The sequence below is a fragment of the Pan troglodytes genome, chromosome 6, assembly GCF_028858775.2.
Source record: "Pan troglodytes isolate AG18354 chromosome 6, NHGRI_mPanTro3-v2.0_pri, whole genome shotgun sequence".
Taxonomy (NCBI): Eukaryota; Metazoa; Chordata; class Mammalia; order Primates; family Hominidae; genus Pan; species Pan troglodytes.
In genome coordinates this window covers 84,479,858-84,493,952 of record NC_072404.2, presented here as the reverse complement: position 1 = coordinate 84,493,952, position 14,095 = coordinate 84,479,858, and the positions used below count along the sequence as shown (strand labels likewise).

At 53.3% G+C, this 14,095-nt stretch overlaps 1 pseudogene; it reads left to right on the top strand.

Moving 5' to 3' along the window:
• LOC107971854 (SH2B adapter protein 2-like) overlaps nt 1-14,095 on the top strand; it is a 49,882-nt pseudogene that overhangs the window by 14,850 nt on the left and 20,937 nt on the right.

Sequence of the window (14,095 nt, the reverse complement as noted above, 5' to 3'; positions counted from 1 at the left end):
AGTGATTGTAATCCCTCCTCCACCGCCCTCCGGACCATCTGCTCTGCAAACTCTTTCCCCAGCCGCTGTGAAGGTGAACCTCACTTAGTGGAATTTTTGAGCTGGCAGGGTCCCAGACACCTCATGTCACAAATCGGGAGAGAAACCTTCCCACCCTCTGAGGGTCTCCACGGGATCCCAGGAGGAGCCCAGCCCCTCAGGGATAGTGGGCAGGGATCATGGGCCCTCAGTGGGGACTGTCCACTCAGTGGTATCCGGGCCAAGAGAGAGCCTTCCCCTTGGCTTTCTGAAGTTTCAGTGGAAAATCAATTTGCAAATGGCAGATAAATGAGAGAAAAGGCATACAAATTTATTTATTTATTTTTATTTTATTTTATTTTATTATTTTATGTTTTAGAGGTAAGGTCTTGCTCTGTTTGCCAGGCTGGAGTACAGTGGTGCAATCAAGCTCACTACAGCCTCGACCTCCTGGGCTCGACTGATCTGCCTGCCTCAGCCTCCCAAGTAACTGGGACTGTAGGCACATGCCACGATGACTGGCTTAATTTTTTTTTTTTTTTGAGATGGAGTCTCGCTCCATCATCCAGGCCGGAATGTAATGGCACAATCTCAGCTCACTGCAACCTCCACCTCCCAGGTTCAAGCAATTCTCCTGCCTCAGCCTCCCAAGTAGCTGAGATTACAGGCACCTGCCAACAAGCCCAGCTAATTTTTATATTTTTAGCAGAGACGGGGTTTCCCCATGGTGGTCAGGCTCATCTCGAACTCTTGACCTCAGGTGATCTGACAACCTCATCATCCCAAAGTGCAGGGATTACAGGCGTGAGCCACTGCAACTGGCCTTTTTTTTTTTTTTTTTAGAGACAGGATCGGGATCGTGCTATGTTGCCCAGGCTGGTCTTGAATTCCTGGGTTCAAGACACCCGCCTGCCTCAGCCTCCCAAAGCACTGGGATTACAGGCATGAGCCACAGTGCTTAGCTGCACAAGGCAGATTAATAGGAGAAAAAGCGTGTAAATTTATTTAACGTGTATACATAGGAGCCTTCAGAATGAAGACTCAAAGATACAGGGGAGGGCCGGGCGTGGTGGTGCACGCCTGTAATCCCAGCACTTTGGGAGGCTGAGGCAGGCACATCACCTGAGGTCAGGAGTTCGAGACCAGCCTGGCCAACATGGGGAAACCCCATCTCTACTAAAAATACAAAAATTAGCTGGAGGTGGTGGCGGGCCCGCTGTGATCCCAGCTACTCGGGAGGCTGAGACAGGAGAATTGCTTGAACCTGGGATGCGGAGGTTCCAGTGAGCTGAGATTGCACCACTGAACTCCACTGGGTGACAGAGTGAGACTCAGTCTCAAAAAAAAAAAAAAAAAAAAAAAAGCCCAGGCATGGTGGCTCATGCCTGTAATCCCAGTACTTTGGGAGGCCGAGGCAGGCAGATCACGAGGTCAGGAGTTTGAGACCAGCTTGGCCAACATGGTGAAACCTCATCTCTACTAAAAATACAAAAATTAGCTGGGCCTGGTGGTGGCATGCGCCTGTAATCCCAGCTACTTGGGAGACTGAGGCAGGAGAATCACTTGAACCTGGGAGGCAGAGGTTGCAGTGAGCCGAGATCACGCCACTGCACTCCAGCCTGGGCAACAGAGGGAGACTCTGTCTCAAAAAAAAGATACAGGGAAATGGTCCATTTTTATGCTTAGGTTCAGCAAAGTATGGACAGCAGTGTAGAAAGAGGATTGGACACAAAGGGTAGGATCTAAAGGGAATAGACTGAGCAGGGGACCCAGCCAGGCCTGTCTGTCCAGGTTCTTCTTGGCCTCTCTGAGTAGCATTCCTTCCTTCTGGGTGTGGGACAGAACCCTATCTTGAATGGGGGTCTTATGACCTACAGTCAAACCAGGCAGATTGGGTAATTTCTTTCTTTCTTTTTTTCTTTCTTTCTTGCTTTCCTTTCCTTCTTCCCTTTCTTTCTTTCCTTTTGTTTTTACTTTTTTTTTTCTGCTCCGTTGCCCAAGCAGGAGGGCAGTGGGGCATGATCACAGCTCACTGCAGCCTCCAACTCCTGGACTCCATTGACCCCCCTGCCTCACCACCATGCCCAGCTAATTTTCTTTTATTAAGACGAGATTCTCAGGGCCGGGCGCGGTGGCTCATGCCTGTAATCCCAACACTTTGGGAGGCCAAGGTGGGCGGATCACCTGAGGTTGGGAGTTTGAGATCAGCCTGGCCAACATGGAGAAACCCCATCTCTACTAAAAATACAAAATCAGCCGGGCGTGGTGGTACATGCCTGTAATATCAGCTACTCGGGAGGCTGAGGCAGGAGAATTGCTTGAACCCCCGGGAGGCAGAGGTTGCAGTGAGCCAGGATTGCGCCATTGCACTCCAGCCTGGGCAACAAGAGCAAAACTCTGTCTAAAAAAAAAAAAAAAAAAAAAAAAAAAAAAGACGTGTTCTCGCGGCCAGGTGCAGTGGCTCACGCCTGTAATCCCCACACTCTGGGAGGCCAAGGCGGGCAGATCACCAGTTTGAGACCAGCGTGGCCAACATGGTGAAACCCCATCTCTGCAAAAAATACAAAAAAGAAAAAAAAAAATTAGCTGGGCATGGTGGCGCATGCTTGTGATCCCAGCTACTCAGGAGGCTGAGGCAGGGGAATCACTTGAACCCGGGAGGCAGAAGTTGCGGTGAGCTGAGATCATGCCACTGCACTCCAGCCTGGGTGACAGAGCAAGACTCCCATCTCAAAACAAACAAACAAACAAAAAAGATGGGGGTCTCGCTATGTTGCCCAAGCTGATCTCAAACTCCTGACCTCAAGTGATCCTCCCACCTCAGCCTCCCAGAATGCTAGGATTACAAACATGAGCCACTGTGCCTGGCTGGATAATTTCTTTATGACAAGTTTTTACATAGAATATTTTTAGGTTGGCCGGGCGCAGTGGCTCACGCCTGTAATCCCAGCATTTTTGGAGGACGAGGCAGGCAGATCACGAGGTCAGTTTGAGACCAGCCTGGCCAACACAGTGAAACCTCATCTCTACTAAAAATACAAAAAAATTAGCCGGGCATGGTGGCAGATGCCTGTAATCCCAGCTACTCAGGAGGCTGAGGCAGGAGAATCGCTTGAACCCAGGAGGCAGAGGCAAAGTGAGCCGAGATCGCGCCACTGCACTCCAGCCCTGGCAACAGAGTGAGACTCCGTCTCAAAAAAAAAAAAGAATATTTTTAGGTTTTATGACTACGTTTTGGAAAAAGGGGTTCTGGTTTCTGTGACCCACCTTGGGAAAGAGGGACTTTTGTTTCTCTGGTGCCTCTGGGGAGAAGAGGACTGAGAGACAAGTAGGCAGGAGAAGGTCAGAGAAAAACTTTTTTGTTCGAGGCTGCTGCTGAGGACTTTGTTTTGCGGTATTGTTTTCTGAGCCCCAACAGTGGCCTGGTCAATCACACGGTGGCCACAGAGCCAGTGTAGGGTGGGACAGAGGGACATGGAGGCAGAGGGAGGTGACCAGAGCCAGGAGGCCTAGATGCTGGGCCATGGGACTGCCAGCCACTGCCTCGCCACATAAGTAGCCTGTGTTCCGAGTCCAAGTCCCACGGCAGGACATGGTTTCCATTTCTTGTTTCCACAGTGACAGTGAGGAAGACACCGAGCTCTCCTGTACCCGAGGAGGCTGTCTGGCCAGCCGCGTGGCCTCCTGCAGCTGTGAGCTCCTGACTGATGGTAGGGAGGGGGACAGGGTTGAAGGAGGGGCACACTCAGGGTGGACAGATAAAGATACGTGCATCTTACCTGCCACTTCCCCAGCAGTCGACCTGCCCCGCCCCCCAGAGACGACAGCCGTGGGTGCAGTGGTGACAGCCCCCGACAGCCGAGGTCGAGATGCCGTCAGAGAATCCCTGATCCACGTCCCGCTAGAGACCTTTCTGCAGACCCTGGAATCCCCGGGCGGCAGCGGCAGTGACAGCAATAACACAGGTGCCAGTGGGGACAGGCTGCTCTTCCCATCCCACCTCTCCTGGACCCCCACCCCCAGCCATGGCCACCCATGGGCTCCCTAAACCTTGCTAAGCCTCAGAAGCTGTGACATCTCATCCTCCTGGGTCCTTCACACGTCTCCGAAGTACTTCTGGCTTTTGTAGACTTGTCTAGGAACCTGGCCCCTCCCACTGGACCCAGTTTCAATAGAAAATGTTCACAGGGGCCGGGTGCGGTGGCTCACGCCTGTAATCCCAACACTTTGGGAGGCCAAGGCGGGCGGATCACCTGAGGTCAGGAGTTCGAGACCAGCTTGGCTAACATGGCAAAACCCCATCACTACTAAAAATATAAAAATTAGCTGGGTGTGGTGGTGCACACATGTAGTCCCAGCTACTCGGGAGGCTGAGGCAGGAGAATCACTTGAACCCGGGAGGCGGGGGTTGCAGTGAGCCGAGATCACGCCACTGCACTCCAGCCTGGGCGACAGAGTGAGACTATGTCTCAAAAAAAAAGAAAGAAAAGAAAATGCTCACAGGGGCTGGGTGCAGTGTCTCACACCTGTAATCCCAGCCAGTGTTTTTTGAGGCTGAGGATCACTTGAAGCCAGGAGTTTGAGACTAGCCTGGACAACATAGCAAGACGCTATCTGTACAAAATTCTTGAGACAAGAGTCTCACTTTGTTGCCCACGCTGGAGTGCAGTGGCGGATCACAACTCACTGCAACCTCCACCCCCAAGTTCAAGCAATTCTCATGTCTCAGCCTCCCGAGTAGCTGAGATTACAGGTGCCCGCCACCTCGCCTGGCTCATTTTTGTATTTTTAGTAGAGATGGGGTTTTGCCGTGTTGGCCAGGCTGATCTTGAACTCCTGACCTAAGTGCTGGAATTATAGGTGTGAGCCACCACGCCTGGCCACAAACATTTTTGTGCCTGTAGTCCCAGCTACTTGGGAGGCCGAGGTGGGAGGATCACTTGAGCCCAGGAGGTCAAGCCTACAGTGAACTGTGATCACACCATTGTACTCCAGCCTGGGCAACAGAGAGAGACCCTGTGAAAAAAAAAAAAAAAAAAAAGAAAAGAAAAGAAGAAAGGAGGGAGGGAGGGAGGGAGGGAGGGAAGGAAGGAGCTCACAGAAAAGGGTCCATAGGGTTGGAATCAGGGATTGGGAACAGGTGACTGGATTTGTTCCTAAGTTTGCTGATGACTTACAGAGCAACTCCAGGATAGTCCTTCACAGCTCTGTGCCTCAGTTTACCTCATAGACTTCACCAGTGGGTTGGGTCAGCTCCCTGCCCAACTCTAAAATTATTCCAGCTGGGCACAGTGGCTCATACCTGTAATCTCAGCACTTCAAGCGGCCAAGGCAGGAGGATCGTTTGAGCCCAGGACTTCCAGACTAGTCTGGGCAACAAGACTCTGTCTCTACAAAAAATAAACAAAAATTAGCCAGGCATTGTGGCACAGGCTTATAGTCCTAGCTACCCAGGAGGCTGAGGTGGGAGGATTGCTTGAGCCCAGGAGGCCAAGGCTGCAGTGAGCTATGATTGTGCCACTAGACTTCAGCCTGGGTGACAGAGCGAGACCCTATCTCAAAAAATAAGTTAAATAAATAAATAAAATTATTTGGCTGGGCGCAGTGGCTCACACCTGTAATCCCAGCACTTTGGGAGGCCAAGACGGGTGGATTGCCTGAGCTCAGGAGTTAAGACCGGCCTGAGCAACATGGTGAAACCCTGTCTCTACTAAAAATACAAAAATTAGCCTGGTATAGTGGTGCATGACTGTAATCCCAGATACTCGGGAGGCTGAGGCAGGAGAATCACTAGAACCTGCAAGACGGAGGTTGCAGTGAGTCGAGATCACGCCACTGCATTCCAGCCTGGGCAACAGAGCAAGACTCTGTCTCAAACAAAAAAATATTCAGGCCAGGTGCAGTGGCTCACACCTGTAATCCCAGCACTTTGGGAGGCCAAGGCAGGAGGATCACTTGAGCCTAGGAGTTTGAGACCAGCCTGGGGAACACAGCAAGACTCCATCTCTAAAAAATAAAAAATAAGGCTAGGCGCAATGGCTTATGCCTATAATCGCAGCACTTTGGGAGGCCGAGGTGGGTGGATCATCTGAGGTCAGGAGTTTGAGACCAGCCTGACCAACACGGTGAAACCCCATCTCTACTAAAAATACAAAAATTAGTTGGGTGTGGTGGCGGGCGCCTGTAATCCCAGCTACTTGGGAGGCTGAGGCAGCAGAATCGCTTGAACCCGGAAGGCAGAGGTTACAGTCAGCCACCGGGATTGCAGCATCGCACTCCAGCCTGGGCGACAAGAGCGAAACTTCGTCTCAAAAAAAAAAAAAAAAACTAAAACCCAACAAACTTTTAAAAAATTATTCCAACAGCATTTTGCATGTAAAAAAACCAACAAGATGTCACCTCTCTTCTCACATTTATTTATTTGTCCCCCTTTCTCCTTCCCCCCATGTTCCTCACACTGTCATCCCCACCTCAGGGGAACAGGGTGCAGAGACGGATCCCGAGGCTGAACCCGAGCTGGAGCTATCCGACTACCCATGGTTCCACGGGACACTGTCCCGGGTCAAGGCTGCTCAACTGGTTCTGGCAGGGGGGCCCCGGAACCACGGCCTCTTCGTGATCCGCCAAAGTGAGACTCGGCCTGGGGAGTACGTGCTGACCTTCAACTTCCAGGGCAAGGCCAAGGCAAGTGTGTGGGGGGCGCCATGGGGGTGCAGTGGCCAGGCCTGAGGGAGAGGGGTCATGGTGACCCCGGTCCTGAGGCTGTGCCCTGGAAGCAGCTGCAGGCAAACAGGTGTGGCATGACTTCCCACGGGCCCCACTCACCCCAGCCATGCTCCGTGAGCCACCTGCGTCCCTCCTACACATCACTGAGGGACTGCAGTCAGCCCTATTTCAGCCTCTCCATTCTCCAGAAGGGGAGGCCACCTACTGGCGGCTGAGCCCTCAGGAGGCTGGGCCCTTCTAATAACCCAAATTTGCAAATCCTTTCAGCTCCTGCGCGCGGGGGATCTCATAGCACTGGAGCTTCGGAGGGTCTCCACCCAGAGATCGCCCAGTGGGGGGTGGGAGCCAACCAAGGCCCTCAGAGCCCCACCTTCTGCCCCACCGACCTCAGACAGCCCCTCTTCCCTGCCCAGGTTAGGTCACCAACCCCTGAGGAACACACACGGGCAAACCCTAGAGACCCAGCAGGGGAGGAGGAGCTGGGCTGGGTGGGAGAGCTGTGCAGGGTCTGGGGGGTGGGGTTCAGCATTGGAGGGGACAGCCTGATCAGAGACCTGCAGGGGAGGGAGAATTGTGGAGGGGAAGACAGTCAGGGAGGCGATCCCGACAGCACCCAGCTGGATCAGAGGCATGATGGTACACCCAGGTGGTGTGCTTTCAAGGAAGAGGATTCCTTGCTATATTGACCTAAAATGCTTTGTTTTTGTTTTTGTTTTTGTTTTGAGACAGTCTCGCTCTATCCTCCAGGCTGGATTGCAACATCGCAATCTCAGCTCATTGCAACCTCCGCCTCCCGGGTTCAAGCGATTCTTGTGCCTCAGCCTCCCAAGTAGCTGGGATTACAGACACGTACCACCACACCTGGCTAATTTTTGTATTTTTAGTAGAGTCAGGGTTTCACCATGTTGGCCAGGCTGGTCTCAAACTCCTGACCTCAGGTGATCCACCCACCTCAGCCTCTTGAGTAGCTGGGACCAAAGGCACACGCCACCATGCTTGGCTAATTTCTGTATTTTTGGTAGAGACAGCGTTTCACCATGTTGCCCAGGCTGGTCTCGAACTCCTGAGCTCAGGAGATCTGCCCTCCTCAGCCTCTCAAAGTGCTGGGATTACAGGCGTGAGCCACCATGCCCGGCCCAACAACTGCATTTTGACAAGAGGCACACCACCGGAAGCCAACAGCACGGGACCTGGGTGTCCCAGAGACCTGGGTTCAGGCCCTGGCCCTGCCACTGGCTGCTGTGTGACTTTGAGCAAGTTCCTTGGCCTCCCTGAACCTTGGTCTTCTCATCTATAAAATGGGGGAAATGGCTCCTCTCCCTCACAGGGCCGTTGGGAGGAGTTGAGCAGAATGCAGGGTTATGCTCTGGGCCTGGCCCCAGCAGGGATGTCTCCTGCCCTCTTCCCCTTCAGAGGCTTCGTATCTCAAGCGCATGGCCATGCCGGTAGAACTCCAGGCACTAAGACATGCAAGCCCCCCTACTCAGTGTGCTTGGCCAGCCTGTCTCTCCACTCAACTTGAACCCCACCCCTGGGGTGCCAGGGCATGGGTTGGGGATGCTGGGCCACCCATCCCTCCCCCTGCCAGCATGGCCTCCTCAGAGGCTGCGTCTCTAAGGCAGAGGAGCTGAGATCAGTGGGGTGGGACATATCCCCAGTGGGGAGGCCCAGAAGGGAGGGAATACAGAGTGTGAGCTGCAGGCTCACAGAGTGTGAGCTGGGTCCCTGGCCTGAGTTCCAGGTGGTGCCCGACGGTGACCCCACTTTCTTTCCTGCTGCTCATGCCCTTGAGCCCTGCTGTGGGAGAGGGGGATCAGCCATTTGAGCCACTCTGACCCTATGTCCTGTGGTCTGGAGCCCATCTGCTGACCGTGTTCTGCACTCCCGGCCACCTTCCTCCCCAGGTAGAGGATGGAGCCGAATACATCTTGGAGACCATCGACTCTCTGCAGAAGCACTCGTGGGTAGCTGACATCCAGGGCTGCGTGGACCCCGGGTGAGTGTCCAAGTGGCCCGAGGATGGGTGGACAGGCTGGATATATCCTTGGTCCAGCCTTCACCAGGAGCAGCTTCCTAGCAGGGCGGGAGCTCAGCTTGAGAAATGAGCTATTCAATGCGATTCAGGTTGGTGCCAGCCAGGATCACCCTCCTTAAAATACCCCCTACCTCCAATCGCCAGCAGACTCTGTGAGGCCTGCTCTATGGGGCCAGGGCCTGGGGACCTGGAAGGAAGTTGGACCAGGTCTTGTCTTCACCCCAAGAGAGCCTCAGAGCACTGGGAGTTGGGCAGAGATGGCAGTGAGTCCCCAAAGGGCTGGGGGCCTGGTGCAGTGGCTCACATCTGTGACCCCAACACTTTGGGAGGCCCAGCTGGGAGGACCGCTTGAGCCAGGAGTTCAAGACTAGCCTGGGCAACATAGCCAGACCCTCTCTCTCTCTCTTTTTTTTTTTTTGAGACAGGGTTTTGCTCTGTTGCCCAGGCTGGAGTGCAGTGGTGTGATCTTGGCTCACTGCAATCTCCGCCTCCCAGGTTCAAGCAATTTTCCTGCCTCAGCCTCCTAAGTAGCTGTGATTACAGGCACCCACTACCATGCCCAGCTAATTTTTATATTTTTAGTAGAGACAGGGTTTCATCATGTTGGCCAGGCTGGTCTCGAACTCCAGACCTCAAGTGATCCGCCCAACTCAGCCTCCCGAAGTGCTGGGATTACCGGCATGAGCCACTGTGCCCAGCCAACCCTGTCTCTTAAAATAAAAAAAAAATAGAAAGAGCTGGAGAGAGGCTCCTAACCCAGGCCTGGGCTCAGGTCAGGGAAGAGTTGCTGTTAGGCATGCTCACCTAACCCGAGGCTTAAATAAAGAGTGGACCAATGCCAGGCAGAGGAGGATGGGAGAGGGCAGAGAGAAAAGCCCAGCAAAAAGAGTGGAAATGGAACTGGGCACGGTGGCATGCATCTGTTATCCCAGCTACTCAGGAGGCTGAGGCTGGAGGATCACTTGAGCCCAGGAGTTGGAGGCTGCAGTGATCTAGGATTGTGCCACTGCACTCCAGCCTGGGCAACAGAGCAAGACCCTAACTCTTAAAAAATAATAATAAAAATTTGGCCGGGGCCAGGCACAGTGGCTCATGCCCGTAGTCCCAGCACTTTGGGAGGCTGAGGCAGGCGGATCACCTGAGGTCAGGAGCTTGAGACCAGCCTGGCCAACATGGTGAAAACCCATCTCTACTAAAAATACAAAAATTAGCCAGGCATCGTGGCGGTCATCTGTAATCCCAGCTACTCGAGAGGCTGAGGCAGGAGAATCGCTTGAACCCGGGAGGCAGAGGTTGCAGTGAGCTGAGACTGTGCCATTGCACTCCAGTCTGAGCGACAGAGCAAGACTCTGTCTCAAAATAATAATAATAATTTTAAAAGGTGTGCAAGTGTACAAGCACCTGGGACTCGCAGTGAACATCAAGGCCTTTGGGGTAGCCAGTGAGGAGGAGATTTTGATGAGAGCTCAGGAAACGGGTAGGTCAGGGACAATGGGAGCCATGGCAGGTAATAGGCAGAGGGCAGTTACGGTCAGCTGTGAACAGGAAGAGCAGCAAGAAGGTTGGCTCCACCATCCAGGAGAGATGCCAGGCCAGGAGTAGGAGGGATAGGCAGCCCGACAGGCTGAGCAATTGGCAGCAGCTCTGCTGGCTAATGGGGTGAGCCAAGCCCCGGGGGGAAGGGCCGCTGCTTTCTAATTAACAGCTTCATTTAAAGAAACACAATGAAGGTCCTGGGCGCCTCCCAGGCCCTGATCCACAAAGTGATTGTAATCCCTCCTCCACCGCCCTCCGGACCATCTGCTCTGCAAACTCTTTCCCCAGCCGCTGTGAAGGTGAACCTCACTTAGTGGAATTTTTGAGCTGGCAGGGTCCCAGACACCTCATGTCACAAATCGGGAGAGAAACCTTCCCACCCTCTGAGGGTCTCCACGGGATCCCAGGAGGAGCCCAGCCCCTCAGGGATAGTGGGCAGGGATCATGGGCCCTCAGTGGGGACTGTCCACTCAGTGGTATCCGGGCCAAGAGAGAGCCTTCCCCTTGGCTTTCTGAAGTTTCAGTGGAAAATCAATTTGCAAATGGCAGATAAATGAGAGAAAAGGCATACAAATTTATTTATTTATTTTTATTTTATTTTATTATTTTATTTTTTAGAGGTAAGGTCTTGCTCTGTCGCCCAGGCTGGAGTACAGTGGTGCAATCAAGCTCACTGCAGCCTCGACCTCCTGGGCTCGACTGATCTGCCTGCCTCAGCCTCCCAAGTAACTGGGACTGTAGGCACATGCCACGATGACTGGCTTAATTTTTTTTTTTTTTTTTTGAGATGGAGTCTCGCTCCATCATCCAGGCTGGAATGTAATGGCACAATCTCAGCTCACTGCAACCTCCACCTCCCAGGTTCAAGCAATTCTCCTGCCTCAGCCTCTCGAGTAGCTGGGATTACAGATGCCCGCCACGATGCCTGGCTGATTTTTGTATTTTTAGTAGAGATGAGTTTTCACCATGTTGGCCAGGCTGGTCTCGATCTCTTGCCCTCGTGATCCGCCCGCCTCGGCCTCCGAGAGTGCTGGGATTACAGGTGTGAGCCACTGCGCCCGGCCTCCACACCCAGTTAATTTTTGTATTTTTAGTAGAGACCGGGTTTCACCATGTTGACCAGGATGGTCTCAATCTCTTGACCTTGTGATCTGGCTGCCTCGGCCTCCCAAAGTGCTGGGATTACAGGCGTGAGCCACCGCTCCCGGCGAGAAACCTTTTCTTTTTCTTTTTTCTTCTTCTTCTTTTTTTTTTTTTTTTTTTCTTTTGAGAAGGATTCCTGTTCCGTCGCCCAGGCTGGAGTGCAATGGATCTTGGCTCACTACAGCCTCTGCCTCCCGGGTTCAAGCGATTCTCTTGCCTCAGCCTCCTGAGTAGCTGGGATTACAGGCACGAGCCACCACGCCCGGCTAGTTTTTTTTTGGTATTTTTAGTAGAGACGGGGTTTCGCCATGATGGCCAGGCTGGTCTGGAACTCCCGACCTCAGGTGATCCGCCCACCTCTGCCTCTCAAAGTGCAGGGATTACAGGCATGAGCCACTGTGCCCAGCCAAGAAACCATTTCTGATTCACCTATCCACTCCCGTACTCCCACTACACAGTAGCTAAATAAATAAATAAATATTAAAAATAAATAGGAAAGAAAGAAAAAAAGAAAAGAAAAAGACAAAAATTTAAATTTAAAAAGGTTGTGCTCGATGGCTCACACTTGCAACCCCAGTGCTTTGGGAGGCTGAATGAAGCAAGAGGATCGCTTGAGGCCAGGAGTTTGAGATCGGCCTGAGCAACGTTGCAGCATTGCAAAACCCCCATCTGTACAAAAAAGAAAAATAAAATTAATTTTAAAAACAAAAAAAGAGAAACAGTAGCACATGTATGTACTGGCACCATGTATGTATTAGTAAAAACTAGTTAAAATTAAGGCAGTAATTAATGAAGGAATAAGTCAATGAGTGAGCAGGCGAAGGAAGAAAACATAGACCGGAGCAGGTGCGCCTTGGGTTGAGCCCTTCCCCGCTGAGCCCCGCCTTCTGCCCGGCCCTGGGCCCTACCGGGACTACATTTCCCAGAAGGCCGCACGCCCCGGGCATGCGCAGCGGCTCGCTCGGAAGCTGCGATGCCGAGTTTCACTCTGGCTGCCTTCTGAGAGTCGGAGCCACAGCCAGAGCCCTGCCCAGGCCAAGCCGGAGCTGCAGCCCGAGCGCGGTGGTGCCCTCAGCCCCGTCCTCTTGTCCTCCTCAGCCTCGGTGAGAGGGCGGGCAGGCCACCTGCGCGTCGCTAGGGCTGCGGTCCCAGGGGCGCGGGGTGGCGCGGGGAGCCGGAGCCTAGCTGGGACCGGAAGGAGGCGGGCGTGGGTGTGAGGGGGGCCGACGGCCAGGGCGGCGGGGACACCCGGGGGTCCCGGGAGATCGGGGGTGTCGGGGGGATCGGTCTCCGGGATCAAGGTCCTGAGGGCGGGAGTTGGGGGACTTGGGAGGCGCCGGCAGCTTTGGACGGGACAGGGTGCCGGGTGCGAAAGGGGACGTTCGGATGAAGGCTGAGGGGCTCGCAGGCGGAGGGGCGCGGTTCCGGGTCGCTCGGAAGGCGCGCACCCCTTCCCAAAGTACCCGGAGGAGGCGGTGACGAGATTGCCACCGGCTCCCTGACGAGGGGTTGGTCCTGCTGGGGTCTACCCCCAGGTGAAGGGACTCACTGTGCCGGGGGTTGTACTTTGGAGGAGTTTGCTTCCTAACTCTGCTTCCCTGCTTTCCTGTGGGGGATCTTCCCAGGAGTTCCTGGGGCCCTGGGTCACTTTTTGGGGTGCGTAAGGGGTGCCGACAAAGATTTAGAACTCGGTTCCCTTTTCTGGAGCTGCGCTTTCATCGCGACTGTCTCAGCCAGCTGCCCTCCTCCTCCAAGCTGGCTCCACTTCTCTAAGCGCCAACAGCGATGGAAATAAATAGCATGTGTACAGACGCCTGGACCCTTGAGAAACTCAGAATATTTCTGCATGCCTTCCTAGCTCCTCTAGCGCTCTAGAAGGTAGACTTTCTGGTAGCCACCATCCGGGCTTAAGCCATCCGGATAGCAAACCCTCTGATTCGGTTGCTCTGTGACCTTAAATATTTACCCTCTCTGGTGTGTTGATTTCCTGGATGCTTAGCTGCCAGACTGGCTTATGAAGTCCTTTTAGAGTTTTCTGTAAAAGGGCTCAGGCCAGGCACGGTGGCTCATGCCTGTAATCCCAGCCCTTTGGGAGGCCGAGGTGGAAGGATCATTTGAGTCCAGGAATTTGAGACAAGCCTGGGAAACGAAGAGGATTCCTGAGATCACTGTCTCTATAAAAAATCAGATGGGCGTGTTGGTGGGTGCCTGTAGTCCCAGCTACCTGGGAGGCTGAGGCAGGAGGATCGCTTGAGCCCAGGAGTTGGAGGCTGCAGTGAGCTGTGATCACACCACTGCACTGCAACATGGGCGACAGAGGTAGACCCCATCTCAAAAAACAAAAAACAAAGAAACTAAAAAAACGAACTTTTTTTTTTTTTAAGAAAAGGGCTCAGAGCCAGGCGTGGTGACTCGAGCCTATAATCCCAGCTACTCGGGAAGCTGAGGCAGGAGAGTAGCTTGAACCTGGGAGGCGGAGGCTGCAGTGAGCCGAGATCACACCACTGCACTCCAGCTTGGGTGACAGAGCAAGACTCCGTCTCCAAAAACTAATAATAATAAAAAATTTTAAAAAGAGCTCAGGGTTTTTTTGTTTGTTTGCTTTTTGTTGTTTTTTCAACCATCTCCTTGATTGTT